The sequence below is a fragment of the Sceloporus undulatus genome, chromosome 11, assembly GCF_019175285.1.
Source record: "Sceloporus undulatus isolate JIND9_A2432 ecotype Alabama chromosome 11, SceUnd_v1.1, whole genome shotgun sequence".
NCBI lineage: Eukaryota > Metazoa > Chordata > Lepidosauria > Squamata > Phrynosomatidae > Sceloporus > Sceloporus undulatus.
The window spans coordinates 10,012,909-10,027,569 of record NC_056532.1 but is presented as its reverse complement, the minus strand read 5'-3'; the positions used below and the strand labels follow the sequence as shown (position 1 = coordinate 10,027,569).

General features: G+C 43.4%; 2 protein-coding genes across 16 annotated transcripts in view; both read right to left on the bottom strand.

Moving 5' to 3' along the window:
* The window catches only part of LOC121917114 (RNA-binding protein Musashi homolog 2-like), a 911,933-nt gene that overhangs the window by 849,449 nt on the left and 47,823 nt on the right, over positions 1 to 14,661 (bottom strand). The window lies entirely within an intron of this gene.
* NF1 (neurofibromin 1) overlaps positions 1 to 14,661 on the bottom strand; it is a 353,409-nt gene that overhangs the window by 305,694 nt on the left and 33,054 nt on the right. The gene's annotated exons all lie outside the window — the stretch shown is intronic.

Here is a 14,661-nt window from a genome sequence, read left to right as displayed (position 1 = left end):
CCATTGGAGGGGGAAAGCGGCAGCAAACCGCATTCCCATTCTGCAGTTGGCAATGTTGAAATAATTCGTCGGGATGCTTTGTATGGATTTGAGCTTTCCCTGCATGGGCAGAAGGGGGTTGGACTTTTGCGGTTGGGGTTCCTCTTCCAACCTCTGTTAGTTTCTAACTATTCTAATACCTGAAAGGAGCTCAAACTCCCATAATCTCCAACGGACCTGCCCTGGTTTTTGCAAAGGCAGGCCAATCCCAACTTTTAAAACATCTTACTCCCTTTTTTTTTTTTTTTTTTTTTTTTTTTTTTTTTTTTTTGTTTTTTCTTTTTTTTTTTTTTTTTTGTTTTGTTTTTTTTTTTTCTTTTTTTTTTTTTTTTTTTTTTTTTGGTTTTTGTTTTTTTTTTTTTTTTTTTTTTCCTTTTTCTTTTTTTACTTTTTTTTTTTTTTTTTTTTGTTTTTTTTTTTTTTTTTTTTTTTGGTTTTTTTTTTTTTGTTTTTTTTTTTCTTTTTTTTTTTTTTTTTTTTTTGTTTTTTTTTTTTTTTTTTTTCTTTTTTTTTTTTTTGATTTTTTCGTTTTTTTTGTTTTTTTTTTCTGTTTTTTGGTCTCCTTTATTTTTTTGGTTTCCATTGTTTCTTACTTAGATTTCCTTCCGTAATCCTAGTTTCCCCTCCACGCGATCCTCTGTTCTCTTAGCCTGGCTAACAAAACTGTCCCTTCAGAAGCCGCTAAGTAGTTTACAACCAACCCCTTGACTCAACACGAGACTCCATATTAAATGGAATCCAGTAATTCCTTTTATACCAGCAGGGTGGGCATGAGGTCAACGGTGTTGTTATGCTGCGTGCTAAAAATGTCCAATGCAACCTCTATTCATCATCTAAAGATAGAATTATGAGCAATCTAGGTCGAGGTGTGAAAGTCATAGTGCCATTTCTATTCTTTGCTTTTGATCGGAGGCCTTACCTGTAATAACGACTGTGTCCACAGTTTGTCTGGATAAACCACAATAATTCCAAAAAGGGAGATTGAGAAGAAACTGGGAGTTTGTGTCCAATAGTGACCCAAAAAAGAAATCGTTTTTAAAAAAAAGTCTGGTTTAAAATCTAATAAAAATAAAAATGCTTATAAGAATGGCAGAGGTCTTGGGAGCCTGGTGTATGTTTAGCTGTGGAGAAGAGACGACTTAATAAGAGTGTGATAACGATAGCCCTGTTTAAAAATCGTTTGAAGGATGGGAGCAAGCTTTTTTTTCTGCTGCTCCAGAGAGTCGAGACATGGAGCAATGGATGCAAACCTACAAGGAAAAGAATTCCACCTCAACATTAGGAGAGAACCTTCCTGAACAGTAAGAGCGGTTCGGACAATGGCATGCACCTTGACAATTGGAGATCAAATGGAATCTCTTTTTTCCTTTCCCTTGTGGATGGCCTTGTAAACAAAGAGGCTGGATTGGCCCAAATCTCTGGGGGTGGTGGCTTCGATTGTGAGTAGTTTTTCCTGTCAATTGCCAGGATGTGTGGTTTGGCTGGATGGTGCCCCCTTGGGAGTTACCTTCGGATGAGGTATCTTAACCCTACAACAGGAAGGAAGAATGACCAACAACGGTGTGACCACATGTTTCCCCCTTCCCAATTGTATTCTGGCAAAAAGCAACCTGTTGCATTGATTTTCCCTGCCCTCCATTTCCTATCTCTTGGTGTTGTGTTTTTGGTGCTACAATTGAGGTCCCAGTTTTTTGTCCTCTCTGCGAAACATGTTGACATGGGTATGAAATCCCAAATGCTTTGTTAAAGCCAGCGCAAGAGAAATCCAATGGCAAGTCATTCATGAAGGGATGGAGCATAACAACAGAAATGGGGTTATAAAGAGCTGTAGTGGTGATGCAAATTGTTGGCCCCAATCCTGGTCCTCACCAATCCGTGAAACAAGATGACCCTTCCGCGGCCTGGATTGTTTTTGGGCGAAGGAACAGGAGCAAACCAGTGAAGAGGCCTTGGCAGCCGAGCAGACTCGCCAATCCAACATGCAACCTTTTTTCTGGGTTGAACCCCCTCCCCCGCTGACCGAAATATGATTTTGGTCAATGAGTCACACCAAGTGACCGTTTGTGCAAGAGCGACCACCGCAGTGCGGCTGAAAACCGTCGCCAATCCAATGTTGCCTCCGGGGTCCAAGCATTTATGCTGCGCAAAGCCCATGATGTTCATTTTTGGCCCATTAAACCTGCTCTTTTGGCCCTGTTCACAGACAGCCCACTACTAAAGCTGCTGTTGAGTCACAGTGGAGGTAATGATGGTGGTTTCAATGATGCATGGCGTCCTAAAGAGTCCAGCAAGTTGCAAAACCAAAAGCCAACGCCTCCAGCCTCCAGCCCTAAGGACTGGAGTGTGGCTTTGGTGTGGCTTCTGGACTCATAGGACGCATGCATCATTGAAACACCATACCTCCACTGTGACTCAAAGCAGCTTTATTTTGGCTGTCTGTAACAGGCCTGTATGTTCCGAATACAAACCTCTTAGGAACCCAGACAAGCTGAATATAAACTTCTTTTTAAAAAATCAAATCTTTCTTTTATTAATTCGGTCTGACTGATAGGAAAAGAGAAAAAGGGACCCCAAAACTGACACCCCCCAGATTGAGATTGCAATGGTTTTATGACCAATGTGGCGTATTGGTTTTGAGTACTGGACTATGACTCTGGATCCCAGCCATGAAACCCACCTTGGGTTAAGGCACACTCTCTCAGCCTCAGAGGATGACAATGGCAAAGCCCCTCTGGACAAACTTGCCAAGAAAGTCCCACGATAGATTCAATTCGGAGGCACACAACTTATTTTATGAAGCCTTCTTTGGATGCACAACATTACTAGGTCACTTCTGGGTTGTTTAGGAGCCTCAGATTACTACAAGTTCCAAAAAGGGTCCTTTATGGGAAAGAAGGTACGCGGTTTCCTCCCAAAAAGCACCAAAGGTTGCATCCGCACTGCAGCATTAATGCAGTTTGACACCGCCTTAACTGCTATGGCTCAATGCTGTGGAATTTGGAGATCTGCAGTTTTGTGAGATGCATAGCCTTCTCTGTCGAACAGCTCTAGTGCCACAACAAAAACTACAAATCCTAGGATCCCATGGGATGGAGCTGTGGCATTTAAAGCGGTGTCAAAGTGCATTAATTCTGCAATGTGGCTTCCGCCAAAGAATCCACATTTGATCCAATATATTAAAGATTATTGCTGCCCATTTCAGGGCATCTCTGCCCACTCAGACTCACTTTGCCACATCTTTTCTTTACAAAGACTTGCTGCCGCCTCCGAAATGAGATTTATTGCTAGGAAGAAATGCTGGAAGTGTTTCTTATTTTTTGCCTCTGGGGACCAGGATAGGACTGGGGTTCAAATTCTCCGTTCCAATTTAGTTTCAATTATGTTCTGAACGCACAACCAACGCCGACTATTTAGTCTAAACTTCTTGATTTCCTTCTTAGCCTTTCATTGCTTCTCCAGATAAGTGTTCCTACTAAAACAATAATGACTCAGATCTTTCTGACCGACATTCTTTAGCAAAGATTAGATCTCTCCGAGCGTCTGCTCTTTTCTGTTCTGCAATACTGAGATAAAGAAGGCCAGAGTATCTTATACTTTGCAAGGTTGAGCATTAAGAACTCGAAAAGGTTACTTTGGTGCGATTGTAACTCCCAGAATCCAGCATGGACTGCGAATTGTGGGAACAACAATATGGAAAAATAATTTATCCAAGATTTGCGAAAGGGTGGGTTTAATGCAAGCGTGGGCAAAGCGCCTCCTCCAGAACCATATATATGCCCCACATTTGCGGCTTTGACTTTTGCGGCTTTGATTATTCACGGAGTTTATTAATACGTTATCTCTAGGAATATCTAGGTCCTCCAGTGCAACTCTATGGTCAACTTGAACCAAAACTTGCACTGAAGGACCTAGAGATTCCCAGAGAGGACAGTTTGCTAGGCCTTTGTAGCCTCCAGCACGGCAACTCCATGGTCAGTTTCTGTCAGACATTGACCACAGAACTGCCACTGGAGACCCCTAGAGATTCTAGAGAGAGTGTTCTCTCAGGGGAAAACATTGTGTTTTTGTTATTTTTTTGCTGTTCTTCCCACATTCGTGGGGGTCTTGTGCCCCTAACTCCACGGAATGTGGAGAGACAAGTATGCGCATCTGGGCCAAAACCTGCCTAAAAGAAGATGAAGCTTTTTTCTTCCTCTGCTCACCTTCCTCCCCTTCCCCTCCTGCTCCCTCCTCTGACCATCCATGACCACACTCCCCGTCAGAGAAAACAGTTTGATATGGCCCCTAGGGTCACCGTACGTCTGTTGTTGTTGCCTTCAAACCCCACGAAACACCCCAAAAGGAAAAAAAAAAAAAAGGCTGAAAATTGTGTGCATTGAAGTTAACAGTACCGCTCTATTCTCGGCTTCGGTCAAGCCTCACCTGGAATATATCGCAGCCGTTTTCTGGTCAGTGCAGGGCAAAATGGATGTTAGGAGGCCAAAGCGTGTCCAAAGAAGGGCGACCAAAATGGCGAAGGGTCTTGGAAGCCATGAAATCCCTATGAGGAGAACTTAGGGAGCTGGGGATGTTTAGTCTAAGAGAAGGTTAAGAGACGATATTGATAGCCCTGTTTTAAGTATTTGAAGGGATGTCATATGTGAGGAGAGAGCAAGCTTGTTTTCTCGCTGCTCCAGAGATAGGACCCCGGAGCATATGGATGCAAGCTCCAGGAAAAGAGATTCCACACTCAAACATTAGGAGAGAACTTCTTGACAGTAAGAGGTGTTCAACAGTGTGGAAATGCTGCCCTTGGAGGTTGATGGAGTCTCCTTCTTTGGAGGTCTTTAAACAGAGCTGGATGCCATCCATTGGGAGTGTGTTGATTGAGAGTTCCTGCATGGCACAGGGTTGGACTGGATGGCCCTTGCGGTCTCTCTCCAACTCTATGGAAAATAGAGTATTTTCAAACCAAACTACTTCGCCGTTCTTTCAAAGCCACACAGAAGGACAACTTCAAATCAAAACCCCAAACTGATGTCGGTTTTCCATCCAGAGCCAAAGTTTTATTCACTTAAGAAGAAACTCCAAATATTCAGAATTTCACGAACATCGAATGCACTTTCTCTCCTTTTTTTTAAAATGGTTTTTCTTTCTTCTTTAAACAGTTGCATGAACTAACAGCAGAGCTCTTTGTTAATACTAACCGATTTTTATTTCTTTTTAAATTAAATTAATAGCCGTTCTGGAGAACAAACTTGGAGTCGATAGAAAATATATTTTATTTATATATTATATATATATATTTATATATATTTTACTGTACAAAGTTACATTAACGTTTGAAAAGGAGGAGGGGGGAGAGAAAAATGTCCGTTTTTCGCCATGTTACAGACTTCGGTTTTACAGACACCGTCGAAACTGCGGCTAAGAGACCCTTCACATACAGACGCTGCGCTTTCACTTTTTTATTTACTCATTTGTACACACCCGAAAGGAAAAAAGAGAATAGAACGGCCTCACATGCCAAAATTCACTCCCTTACGATCACCACGAGAAAGAAAATAGTTACAAAGAATAGGCGCCAGGATCCTTTCCCTCCGCGCATAGACCTAGCGTGACAAAACGGTTTACGACACAGACTAGCATTTTAAGTAGAGATCCCTCTTCCAACCCACACAAAGTGGAGATACTCCGATTTAACCCCAGTGTAAACAGAGAATGGGTCGTGCAACCATCATTTTCATGTTCTACTGAAGGACCTATGATCCTTCAGGGTTGCTTGACTAACAGCTCCCATGACCATGGGTCATTGTTGGTTGGGGCTGAAAGGGATTTGGAGTCCAGTGGCTGTCTAGAGGGTCCGTATGTCCCCCAACTTTGCTCTCTTGTCTTCCAAAAGACCACAAAAACCAAGGAGCACCCAAAGACATCTCCAGAACTTGGAGACACATCTCAAGGTGCTCAGAAATGCTTGCTTCATTGGTACGGAAATGTACCACACCGATGTGTTTTGGGCCTCCTGCATACTTTTTTTTGGCCTTCTTCAGGGCTCCCAAGATACGTTGGAGATATATCACCTAACAACCATCTCTTTGGGCATCTTGATAGCGTTTCCAGCTTCCACCAAACAGTTTGCCTACAGTTCCCATATAGCCACTCTTAGTAAAAAGTTTGGAACATTTGCAGTCCAAAGCGTTGAGTGCCAAAATGACCTTAAAGGGTCGAATTGTTGTATTTGTTGGTGTTCAAATTTGTAAAAACATTTTGATGGCCGTAAAATAAATGTCTGAAAGAGAAAGCCTATCAATGGCTGCCTAGCCCTGAGTTTAGTGATATAGAGAAGCACAAGGATACCAACTTACTGGGTACAAAGATGGCAACTCCCATCTATGTCCAGTGATCTTCATGATCTCCTGTGGCCTATTCTTTGTGGCCTCTCTTACGAGACTGGATAGGAACTGCATAAGGCCACTTCACACTTGGCCATTGGTTTCCAATCTTGGTCCTCTCTAGATGTTTTGGACTTCAGGTCCCAGAAGCCTCGGCCAACTTGGCCGACAGTCAAGAATGATGAGCTCTGAGTCCAAAACATCTAGAGGACCAAAGATTGGAACACCATTGGCCAAGTGAAGTGGACCTATGCAGTTCCTAAGTCCAAATCCTAGTAAGAGAGCAAAACAAAACAAGGCCTGTTCCAGCAATAGATACATGGCGCATATCCTTGCCATTTGAGTGATGTACGCACATCCAAGAGCAGGGTCCCATTTCTAAGATGCATGCACCGAGTTTATGACGGTGCTGTTGGGGAGCCTTAAAGAATGAACAGCCCGGACTTCTATCTTCACGCCAACATGGATCAATGGAAAGCATATGCCCAAATCATCTGGAGCGCATCAGATTGGGGAAAAATTGCTTTTTGCACACAAACACACAGAGACACACCATTCCAGGGCCCTAAATGTTTTCTTCTCCCCGGGTTTTTCCTTTTTCTCCTCTCCGGAATTTAAAGAACGTTTTTGGGGGGGAAGCCATTTGATGCTCTTGTACTACTTCTGAAACCTCTATTAAGTCTGCCATTTCCTCCCTACATACTTTTTTTCAGCTAAATGGAGCATGTTTCTCCAATAACCCTCACAGCTCAACCATTTCAAACACCTATCCCAACATTTCAATTCTTGGAGTGGGAAACACCGGCACAGTCTGGAAAACTATCTTGCCATTTTTTTAATTAAACCAGGATACAAAGCCTAACGCCTGTGCGTGCCATCATTGTCTCCAACTAACCATAGCTTTCTGTGACCTCTCGAAAATCGGGAAAGTGCAGTCAACAGCCTTCCCAAAACACCCAGATCCTGTTTAGATCATGGTTTTGTTCCAACCAAACGGGAAATTAATAATTATCTGAGGCTTCTGGGGAAGAAGGAGAGAAGAGTGCTTACTTACTAGAACAAGGCATGCTCTTATCATGGCTTGTTAAAGAGAGATGAACTGAGAGGACAGACAAAGGTTAAGAAATCTTGTAACTGGAAACGTGGTTATGCCCAAAATGGTGGCTTCACAACCGCGCTTTTGCATACAGATGGGATGCAGGCTAAGGAAGCCATGAGCCCACAAACCAGCCACATCATTCATCGATCATCGCTTTGACTGAATGGCAAGACATCTTTAGTGCAGTGGTTTCCCAAACTTTTTTTGGTCTCTCCTCTCTATACGTTAAGCAACTAAACTCATAGGAGGAAAAACCCAACATTTCTATCCTTACTTACTGGATCGGGAGGATCTCTGTTTTATCAGGCACAGCAAGCCAACGTATCGACAATTGCCGCCACTTGGGTCCCTATATTGGGAGAAGGTGGGATATAGAAAAATAACATCATCATCAATCATCATCATCTGAGGAACCTTATGTGGAATCATAAGGAGAAAGCCAAACCACCCAAATATACAACAGACCTTAAGTTCTGGCTTTAGCAACCCAATCTGTTCCCAGGAATCACTACCTCCCTTCACCTAGCTATCTACGTTCTCATCCATCCTCCTTTATTTACTTTAAGCACCAGACATTTTAGATGCCTGCCTGGAATATATGTACGTGTATTTGGCATTGTGTTTACCTTCGCTCCCATCCTTGTGTTAAGTTTACACTCGACTTATCTACAAGTCATATATCAAAATCCATAATTGTGACCCAAATACCTTTCCCTTGACTTATAACAGGAGATCGACTTATAGTCGAGTATATATAAGGTACGTTTCCTACTTTCAAACGTGGGTGCTGGTTTCTCTTTTTGACCTTATAGTAGGGTATCAAGAGTGGGATCGTGGCATGCATTCCTACACAGGCTCTCAAACGGACGCAACCAACAAATCCTTACAAAAACTGCACACTGCAAAGCCACAAAGGTGAGATTCCTCTCCTCTGACATATGGAGATTTCGATGCGCTGAGAACATATCGGCGGAAGCGGCACCAATTCAGCCATGTGAGCAATACGTACATTGTCCCACAGTATCGTGGGCAACATCCCCAGCACCACATCGCTAAGGAATTAGGCTCAAATCCAAGAGTTTGTCACCAATGCGCGCCAAGCTTACGGAAACCCAGTTAGACCTTTGATAATAGGAAAGAGGATGAAATATATCAACCAAATCCTCAATGTGGCTCCACAGGCGCTTTTTTTTTTGCATTGCAGTAAAGAGAAAGAAGTAAGGGTCCACCATCTAGGAGAATTAATAAAAAGGGGGAAGGTGGATCTGCAAAAGAAAGTGGTCTCCCTGTTGCCAAACCCATTCTTTCCTCAGTGTCAGGCTACCACATTTGAGCTATACACCTAGCCGGAGGTTACATCTTATTTCTCGTGTAAAGATAAACAAAACCTGATAGTCTAAAACACAGCTAAGCTTCCTCTTCGGAAGCATTAACTGTGGTAAGAAATCAAGACTCCAAAGGTCCAACTAGGCAACCTTTTACAGTCCATCCAGCCTATTTTTCCCCTTTTATAAGCTGGGTCTAAAAGAAAATAGGTCACCAACGTGGGTTACAAAGACTCTACTAGAAAATGCTTATACTACCATTAGTAACTCAGTAGATTTGCCCATGTTATGAAAGAGGAGGGGATGCCTTGACATTCCTTCTTCTTCGGGCATGGTTTGGATTTTGTGGGGGAAAAACGAAGACAAAATTTTTCTTTCTTCTCTGGGACTTGGGCAGCAACTGAATTTTTTGCTTCTTCTTCCCCGTCTTTTTCTGGTCAACGTAGCGGATATTTAGCTTATCTTTCCCCTGTTTCCTGTCTCCCTCGTTGCAGTCGAATAAGCAGAGAGGAACAACCAACTTCAATTTGGCATTTCAGCACTGTCTTGGATCATTTGGGGAGGAAACGGCAAATGTGGTTTCATTTCTGGTTACTGGGACCTCAGTACAATAAAAACATCGCTCCTTTCCTATCCTTCTACAACTCGATGCTCCAGGACATGCACAAACATTCAAACAAAAACCGTTATGCCTTGTTGACTTCAAGCACCTTAAAATCTGGAACTCTGAATTGTGCAAAAACATCCTCTGTTTAATATTCTTACGTTTGAGGAAAAGCTTATTTTCTGTTAAGTGAAATCTTCCCTCCCCTCAGCAGCCAGGGAAAAGTGGAAGAGCCAGGCAGCGAGATGCTCATAAGACAAAAATGGACAATCGTGTCCAGATATAATTCCCATCCTACCTAAACATTTTAAAACGTTGGCTGGTATTGATGGGAGTTGGGAGTTTTCAGTAACAGCTACAAGTCACCCATCCTTTACCAGAAAGGGAGAAAATAGTGTGGTGACGAGAGAGAAGAAAGCAGATGTATAAGAAATGGCACAGCCGCCCTGGAAACTTACCTTATTTCAGGTGCTGCCCATGGACTTCAAGATGTCCCACACCAGAACCCCCAAAGACAATGAAGAGGTAGAAGCTTTGTTGTTCTGTAAAACATTTTTTTCACCAAGGTACGAACACACAACATAAAACCAACCACATTTCATGCTTCAACAACCTTGTCACAAACACAGCCACAAAACATTCCAGTCATAGTAAGAGTCCGTTCCGTTGCACTGGGCTCCGAGCGAAGGTTTTCGCCCTCACAACTTCCCCTTCTTTCGCTTCCCTAAGATGTCCCTTTTCTCATCAGCAATCGCTTTCAAAACTCTCTATACGTTTTTTCTCCGACGGAGAAGAACGAGGGAAACGTAGTTCGGGAAAGGTGGCAAGGGTTTCGTCCTCCGCCACTTCACAGCATTGCAAGCATCCTTCGGGGGGAATGGCGTGGTATCAAATTTTCCACGTAGGAAGAGGTGCGACTCCGCGTCGGTGCGCACACCTTCATTTCGGACATTTTTCCGGGCTGCAATCCTGAAACCTCAGAGCGCTTCTCTACCCACACAAGATTATGCGATCGGATTGCTCACAAACAACTCAGTTTGGTACATACGAAGGGGAAAATATTAAATAAAAAAACCCTATAATCACATCATTTTATTATATAATTCACACAAAGGTGGGGGGGGGGAGAGAAGTAATCAGAATGTAAACATTTTTAAACATCAGATGTCCTAAGTGAAACATCACCACCAAGTAGCTGGGCAGGAATGGCTCAACAACATGCCCCTTCCATGTTTTTGGGAAGCTCCCACGGATGTCGCTCCGACAGCCTTTCTCACCGTTACGAATAAGGACTATATAAAAAAAGACACACCCGGCTATATCTTTTGGTTACTCGACTCCAAATCTCCCAAGGCAAACCTTTCGAAAACCGGATGGCAACTTTGCTACTGTTAATGCTGAAGAGGAGGATTGGGGAGAAGGAGGAGGAAGAAGGGGAAGGGGACAGAAGGGTAAATGGAAAACATCTTAACTCTGCATTAAAACCGTTTTACATTTGGGACCCTGGCAACAAAAAAGGAGAAGCGATCAGTGAGTGTTTCAGCCCTGATTGGCAATGCAAAAAGGCAAGGCAGTACCCCAAGTTCTGCTGCCTCTTCATGAAGGGTTTTTTGAGATTGTTTCATTCATGACATTCGGCCCATACGGCAACACAGAGAAAGTCTGGTTCCCAGAATTCAGGAGAAAGATTACTTCGTGTAGTTCCAAAATTTGGTTCTTCCCAGGTTTTTTTTTGGACTTCAGCTCCCAAAGTGTCCTGACTGTTTAGCCACCTGACTGGGGCCTTCCTGGGAGTTGAAGTCCAAAACACCTGGAGGGACCAAAGTTTGGGGATCGCTGGGTTGCTGCCTGGTTAGAAAGCCTGGCTGCCATAAGAATAACCTAAGCAGGGAACGACCAGCGCTAATGGTTGTGCTGTCTTTCTTGCAGAGCCACCCAAAAACTCATTGTATTACTTTGGGCTTAGGGTCACCCCTAAAACCAACTTCAAACCCTGCCCCTATCAATACATCTTGCATCTGCATATCCTAACATATCCCCATTTCCATCACCAGCCCTCCCATCTCTGAGCATTGCAAGACATCACTCCTATAACCATGCATTTTTGCATCAACCAGTTTCAACCATCTGTTTTGAAAATATCCAAAAAGCAAACCTTGGCATTATATTTTACTACATGTGTTGCACATCATGGGACTTGAGCAATCCGTGGATTTGGAATCCATGGGAGGATCCGGGAACGAAACCCCCAGCGGATATCAAGGCTCCACTGTATTTCCGTAAAGTAAAATGTCATGGATGAAACTGTTTCCTCCCTTTTCTCCGTGGATGGAAGTTGTTGCTGTTTTCCAGGCTTGAAAAGTCAAGACTTCCACCCCTAAAAAGCTTGTGGGGTCCATGAAAGATCTATCAAGAAGCTACGTGACCAAAAAATCTATAGGGTACCCCACTACGTTGCCAGTTGGCGAACCACTGTTTCAAACCGAATCGTGAATGACTATTAATTTTATACGAGGGATATGGCAACAATCTAGCCCAAGGTTTAGGAGGCCCAACTAACCTGGGAATAAACCCAAATAAACCCATTGTAGATAGGAATACGGCATTGAAATTGAAGGCCAACCAACGTTATTTTAGTTTTTTAAAGCCTCCAACTAAAAAGCTTGGTTCCAAATCAAATTTTTAAAACGGGGGGGATGCCTCTTCTAAGTAGATGCCTCTTCCACGCCTCAGAAAGGTGGGAGTAAAATAAACGATGGGCGGTACAATAAATAAGAGTGCCATGTTAAAAATCAAATTCAAAGCAAAACACGGCTGTTACCTTCAAGGCTGTTAGTTTTGTTTGCTCCCATGCAACGTCGTGTGTGTCGCTGTTACCAACTAAAACCTAATAAAACGTGTAACGCCGAATCCACTAAGATTTCTTTAAGTGAGCCCCATACTCCTAGTTTTTTAATAACCCACCTCATGCGTACATTCGTAATGATCCTGACTGTTGTAACTTAAGAAGCGAGATCGCTTTTTAATGTCCTTTTGCTAGCAGCTCAAATGCCACAGAGGATAACAACTTACTTTTAATTACACATCATATAGTTCTATACATATATAGATTATATATTATTATTATTTATTATTAACAAAAAATATCCCATACAACGAAGACAAGCCACACACACACAATGCTGGGCTGGTTTTTGTGTCGTTTGTTGGTTGCTTACACCTTGCTTATGAGGCTGGTGGTAAAGAGTTCGGAAAAAAGAGAAAACCACCCGCGGAGAGAGCGAGCGGCGCGGAGACGGAAATTGCAAATTGCTGCAGCCGGCTGAACACATTTCGGAAGTCGAGGAGTTAATCTGGGTTCGGAGAAGGGGTTAGTAGCAAACACCGCCACCGATTTTCTTGCAGACAGGTAATGGTTTATTTTTCAAGTTAGCAGCCCGCACCGAGAGAAGAGGCAGGAGAAAGGAATTCATAGAAGCGTCGGGTGCGCGCCGAGGGTTTAAAAACAAAACCAACGGGCGGCGCGTGTTTGGGGGTTTGTTTGTGTGTCTGTATATGTTGTGTATACACACAGTGCAAGGTGGATGGTTCCAAGTTTGCTTGGTGTGGGTTTAGGATACAAAGGAAGCATGCAAGGTAGAACCCGGCTATTGCGTCAGTAGCTACAACCTAGAAGACAGAAAGGTGGAAGCAAACAAAAAACAGAGAGAGAGCAGAGGGACACACAAGAGAAGAGAGAGTTTAGTCATTGTTACAGATTATAAAAGGGCAGCCAAAGAGCAGGGGGAATAGGACAGAATGATGACTGTGGGTTTTAAAAGGCGGTTTTGTGGTTGTGGTGGTGTTGGTGGTGTGCCTTCAAGTCCGTTTCCGACCCATGGCAATCCTATCATGGGATTTCGTTTGCTGCAAGATTTGTTCAGAGGAGTTTTGTTTATCACCTTCCCTGTGGCCTAGCTGAGCTGTGCTTTTGCAAACAAGTTCAACACCAAATGGGTTTCGTGTCCGAACTGGAAGCGAACCCTGTACAAATGTATGCTCACCCATGGGCGTGGAGGCTAAGCCATAAAACATGCGCATGCGTGACTGTAGGATGCTGCAAGACTCTTTTTCCTTCGTGCTGTTCTTGGAGGACATAGACAAGGCAAATCCAGAGTACTAGGGCAATACAATGCAAGAGTGACAGGTGGGTGGTAGGAAAATAGTAGATTTGCACCAACTGGCCCTATGCCATTAGGGCAGCGGTTCTCAACCTGTGGGTCCTGACCCTTTGGGGGTCAAACAACCCTTCACAATCACAGGGGTCACCTAAGACCATTGGAAAAACACATATTTCCGATGGTCTTAGGAACCGAGACCACTGCAATTTTATGGGTTGGGGGTCATCACGACCTGAGGGGAACTTAATGAAAGGGTCGTGGGGGGCATTAGAAGGTTGAGAACCACTGCATTCGGGTTTTGGCAACTAGTGGCCATGCGCTGGCCTCACATATCCATCTGCTCTATCTTCCTATTCCAAAGCCCTCTACGAGTCGCCAACATCTTGGATTCTTGGGAAAGTGACTTGGTTCCTTCCCCCAGACAGCTTGTTGCCTAGGGAGAAGGGAACAAAGGAACTGCAAAAGGAGAAGAAAAAGGATGAACGGAAATCGAATTCTGGTTTTCTAGTTCTGAGTCCTGTCCACTACCAACATGTGGCCTTCCAACCACTCACCAAAAGGGAATGTGACTTAGTAGAAAACAGTTGGCCTATTCCCGCCTACAAAAGATTTATTGAAGAAATGAAGCCGTAAGAGAAGTCTTAATGGGGACATAGGCAAGGATTAGCATTACTTAAAGCTTGTGGTCTAGGGGAATGTTTAAAACCATTTGCTTATTAATGAAATGCAATTGTCCGCAAGCAGCTCAGGCCAATACAATACTCGGCTGATTTCCAGAAGTGTCCCGGAATGAGAGAGAGCCTCCGGTTGAGCTTTGGCAATTTGTTCAAGCATGTTCCATCAGAAGCGTGGAAGCTGGGTCCGCGCAGCTGACAGTCGAAAGACCAACAGGCTGAGAGAATGTCCCTAAAAAGTGGCTCACGTTTGAGTCAGCTTTTTTTTGTTTTTTTAAAAAAGGCTTGTTTTTATGATCAAGTTGTCAAGGTTGAAACATCTTTTGCAAAGTGCTCCAGAACGAATGAACGACGCTATGTACCTGAGATTTTGGACTACAACCTCCTGT